Source organism: Heterocephalus glaber, unplaced genomic scaffold (genome assembly GCF_053883595.1).
Source record: "Heterocephalus glaber isolate CG9 unplaced genomic scaffold, H.glaber_assembly_v1.0 deba00001523, whole genome shotgun sequence".
Classification (NCBI taxonomy): Eukaryota; Metazoa; Chordata; class Mammalia; order Rodentia; family Bathyergidae; genus Heterocephalus; species Heterocephalus glaber.
This window is the reverse complement of record NW_028258327.1, coordinates 11,862,124-11,867,477: the sequence shown is the minus strand read 5'-3', so window position 1 is coordinate 11,867,477 and position 5,354 is coordinate 11,862,124. Positions and strand designations below refer to the sequence as shown.

The 5,354-nt window shown below is 40.7% G+C and overlaps 1 pseudogene; it reads left to right on the top strand.

The window, feature by feature from the left end:
* Nucleotides 1-246: 246 nt before the first annotated feature.
* Nucleotides 247-5,068, top strand: LOC147824966 (AMMECR1-like protein pseudogene; annotated as a pseudogene).
* The last annotated feature ends 286 nt before the right edge of the window (nucleotides 5,069-5,354 follow it).

Sequence of the window (5,354 nt, the reverse complement as noted above, 5' to 3'; positions counted from 1 at the left end):
AGGGAGTAAGGCTTCTTCACTCCAAAACCACTGAGCCCACTTCAATGTGATGGTGGGCTTCACCAGCCCTATTCCCCCCATTTTGGGGGTTTAAATTTTTTGTTTATTTTCTTAAATGACAGGTATCCTACCCCACCCTTAATAATATAAAATAAAATACATACTATACATCAGGGAAGACAAATAGGGCAGGATTTCTACAAGAAAAATAAGCTCGAGGAGCATGGCATTGTTAATGCTTGCATGACCAGTCTCACTGGCCCAGTGGAACTACCAATACCACTAAGAATTTGGTGATGACTGTGGAGATATGCTGTTACTGCTTTGATGTACTCTACTGTCACCTCTATGGCTTCCCACAGCCACGACTTCCTAGATTCACCAATGACCCCATCCTCTCTTTGTGAAGTGGAAGACGGCATGACAAGTGGCTTTGTGGCTGCATTGGGACTTTCTCAGCCATGAATCTTCATTCAGGACTCAGGAAATAAACGTCAACCAATGCACTTAAGGACAGATAATTTCCCCTCCTGACCTGAGAGGTGCTACCTAAACTTTTCTGCTCTGTCTCCCTCCTTACTAACTTTGTGGATGCCAGTGATTACCTGGACTGGGAGGTAGGGTTCCATGGGATTCGAATTGAATTTATCAATGAAAAAGGTGTCAAACACACAGCCACATATTTACCTGAGGTTGCTAAGGAACAAGACTGGAATCAGATCCAGACAATAGACTCCTTACTCAGGAAAGGTGGCTTTAAGGCTCCAATAACCAGAAAATTAAGAAAAACAATCAAACTCACCAGGTACCTAAGTGAGAAGGTGCCAATCAGTTATGCAGAGTTTATTGCTTCTCAACAGCACTGTTTCCAGAATGGCACTCTTCATGTCCCGCTCCTCTACAATCATTACTCCTGACACACACCTGCATGACCAGTCCCACCCCCCTGTGGCCACCAATGGCTATGACATAAGTGGAGCAGATGCCTCCTCTTCCTGGTCCAGTTACTTCTAATTACTGCACCACTTTATGATTCTAGCTTCCATTGCCAAGTCTGCCTCACACTGAGTGAGGGGGTGTGGGATTACACTGAATGAAGCAGAACTTGAGGTGCTCAAGCCTTATCTCAGCCTTTCCTCAGTATGGGTTTCCATTGGATTGGGGCTTCTCCATGACTAGTGAGATTCGCTGTGGGGGTGCTGAAGACCCTGGTCTGGTGATTTACCACAAGTTTTGGCCACACACTGGAATTACAGTTGATGATCCATGCAGGTCTACCCCCCACATACTCAGCCTTCCAGATGCAATAGATGTTCCCCTGGCAGTCTGGGCAATGGAGACCAACAAGAAACAATTTTAGGTTGTTTTAAATTCCTTTTTTAAAACTTCCAGTTTATTGCATATCAAGAGTTGATTACAACCTCCATGCTTCATAAGTGGACAACGTGTTAGGGTTGAGCATGGGCACCATGAGTTCTCTGAGGCTCTTGGACAGAGACCCACACCAAGACTGGAAGCCCTTCAGATGGCGTTGCAGATCTAATTGCTCAATAAGCTGCAAAGGTTAAAATTCTCACCCTACTCTCAGTTGGATTGTCTGGCACATCTGGCAGTCTCAGTTGGATAGTCCAGAACTCTGAGATGTGGCCTGCTGAGGAATGGAGTAGAGATGCCCATGGGAGGTCCCGGTATCATCACTTCCTGAGGTGTGACAGGGGAGACTTCTTCCTCCCCACCCAGCTACCTCACTCTTACTGGTAGCAGTGCCTATATAGCTGGATCTGGGTTCTCAGAAGTGCAGGTGTGCAGATGAGTGGTTGGGTTTGGCTCATTGTCATAGAGAATCCAGGGTCTCTGAGCTGGTTTTCTTTTCAGGCAAACATCCCGAGGGACCTATAAGCATGCAAGTTCATTTTCTAGTTTGCCTAAAGTGGAAAGACTGTTGATGTTTCTCTCCTTTTGTAAGACTCTAGTGCAAAGCTGTGTAATTAAACAAGATGAATCTTTATCTTGCCTACCATGCTGGGAGTTTTAACCCCACCATGGCATATTTCCAAATTGTTCATTTTTTTCTGGGTCATTTAACCTTTAATGTGACATTTCCCTTCTCCTTTGCTGATTTCCAAATAGCTGTCATTTAGTTTTTCTGTCTTGCCTCTTCACTCATTTGGTAGCAAAGTTTATAGAACTAGGGAACTTGGCAGAGGCTTTGAAAGTGCTATCTCAAAGGCACTGCTAGAGTAACTCACAGGAAGAGATGGCCAGCTGAAGAGTGGATCTCGAGACTTGTTTATATGCCTTCTCATTTCAATAGATGCAGCCTTATATGCCTTTGTTGAGACAACTTTTCACTTACCCAGTTGTCTTCAATTCTCAGCAAGCCACCGAGCAGCCTTTTTTCTGCTGCCCACCACTGTACCAATTCCTGGGCTCAGAGTGGTGGCCTTCTGGATCCCTAAGCTGTCCTGTTGTCTGGGCAGGGTTCTGGCTGGGGCAGGTGCATATTTGGGATGGTATCTAGGTATGGCTCTGGCTAGGGCCTTCCCCTCTATGTAGCTGTTGTCTGGGAGGGCCTTTGGCTGGTGGCTGTGCACTCTGATTGCTGGTATCTGAGCATGCTTCTGGCTTGGGTCTGTGTGCACTTACGGATGGAATCTGGGCAGGCTTCTAGCTGTTGCTTGTGTGCCCATTCAGCTCTTTTCCAGGTGGTCTTTGGCTGGGGGATGTGGTTCCAAGCTTTTGAGGTTGGCGTGGGGCCCTGGGTAGACCTTACTGCAGTTGTGCCACTCTGGTCTACACTGGCTTCTTGCTGGGATCTGCCTCTCCTTTCTTATTAAATCAACATCATTTTTTAATGTGATGGTTAATCTTCATTTCCAACTCAAATGTGTGATAAAAACCTAAGAGATTAGAAAAGTACATTTCTGAGTCATGGTCATGAGAACTTGGAGACTATACTGGTAGTGGATTCTTGGCCCCTTCCTATGGCTCAAACCCTGATCTCCACTTCCTGAATGCCATACTTTGAGCAGCTTTCCTTCACCAAGTTCTTCCACCATGATGCTCCTGCTTTAGAGCCAGTTGACAATGCATTCAAACTTCAGAAACCAGAAACAAAAATTATGTCTCCAACATTAAGTTGTGGGTATCAGGCATTTTGTCCCAGCAATAGAAAGGTGACTAATACAATTAGTTTTATGTACTTTTCTATCTGATTTATTTCTACTGTTTTCATTCACTTGTTCTACCATTAAGACAGAGCTTCAACACTTCATTTTTTGAAGATGGCCTTGAAATCATCTTTAAACTGAAGGTTGAAATTAACTGCCAAGTGGTTATTTTGTTTCTCCTTTCCTCCACTTAAAAAAAAAGTCTGCTGATTAAATCACCATATCTTCTTTCCTTTCTAAACAAATCCTTTAAACCTCTTTCACAAATGTTTCCATCAACCATATACATTTTATCTTGAATGATTAAGATCTCCCTATGAATAGCAATGCTCAATGTTTACAATTAAGGGACATTCACTGAAGGTTAACATTAAAAAAAGAAAAACTACTACACCCACATACTTCTACTAGAGATAAATAGCAGTGGTTGATATTCTAAATAGACCTCAGTCACCTCAATTGGGTACCAAACCAACTCTAGCTTGTCCATTCCTTCTGGGAAATCCATGTACACTTGCTATGTGATTAGCTTCCCCATTTGATGTCCATTTAATCAGTTTTACCTGGGCAACCATACTTGTAAACTTTTTAGTTGATCATGGTTTTGTCCCACCTCATGTCCACATCATGATTTTTCATTGGGTCTTATAGTTTTGTCCCTCTTTGTACTTGCCTCACCTCATGGCTTTGCCCCATAAAAATTTTGAGAAGTGGCGTTGGTAGGCAACCCACTTTCTGGTCCCTCTTCTTTCTCCCTTAGACAAAAGCTATCTTTTTCTCAATAAATTTTTCCTACTTTTAACCTCCATTGTTCCTAAAATTCATTCTTTGATCTTAGAGAGCACAAACTCACATTTTGGATATTTAGCAAGTTGGGAGTTAAAATATTTCCCTTATTTAGATTACTTGGTGCCCTATATCAGTATGGTATCTTCCTCTTTCTGTAAACACTGCAAGTCTTACTTTTCTCTTATCACCATTCTTTATCTCTAAGGGTGGCTTGTCTTCCATTCCATTCATCTGAATTGACAGATTTAACTCTGAATTTTAAACTCAGCTTTATTTTTCATTTGATATCAACTCTTTATTAATCATTTTTCAAAGTGTCTACAGCTAATTACTTTCAAATCTGTATATTCAATTTGAACTACATATATAAAATTTATCACTTTTTCCTATTATTATTTGTACAACTCCTCCTTTGTATGATACCAGCACTTCCTGCTCAGCAAATCCACAACTAGGCCCATCTGTCCACATTCAAGTCACTGTATATTTTTTGCATTGCATACTTTTCATATTCTGTTTTATTCATGACCAAACTTTTGTCAATTGGAACATAAGTGTTTATAAATTAGTTGAAACTAGTCTTCAATTTATCCCTTTGCAGTATCTCTTAATCTCTTTTCTTCTTTTCCTATGTTGTCATTGCTTGATTTTAAGTCATGCTTATTAATGAAAAACTTTGACCTCCACCCAAATGCAAGTGAGTCTATTGTATTCTACTCCCAAGAAAAATAATCACTGATGGGGTTAAAGATAAAAACATTATAAGGTCATGATACCAAGTAATAGGAGCTTTTTCAGTGAGCATAGTGATGTGAAGCTCTCACTTTGTGAAACTATTCCTTTCTCTGCGAATGTGTATGTTTGCTCTGTTTTTGTTTATTCTCTGTCTTCCTCCTCCTGTCATTTCTTTTCTCTATTCCTCTCTCCCTTATTCTCTCTTTCCTTTATCTCTCTTTTTCTTAGAGGTCACACCACTACTGTCCTTTTAGTAGTTTACTGTCACCCCCAAACCAAACTTTAGAAAATAAAATGGCAACAATCAAATGAAGATACATGAGAAGAAAAAATATGGTATATTTTGCTTAAACTTATTACTATGAAGTAGTGTTCTATGGGGTCTGGGTCAAAAGTCTATCTAGAAAGTTCTAAAGAGTGGTTTGCCTCTTCTTTTCTCTTCTGTATATCTGTTTTATGGTTTAGCAGAAAGGCTCATTCATGGCAAGAAGTGGAAGATGTAAGAACTCTATTATCTTTCATTCATTGTAACTTATGGAGAAAGCTTTGTACCCTCAGTTTGTGAAACTCATCATATTTGTGATCATATTGTTGCCATTATTTCCTGCAGAAAATAAACTTTGGAGGGACAAAATTTCATTTTAATTTTTAATTCCCTAT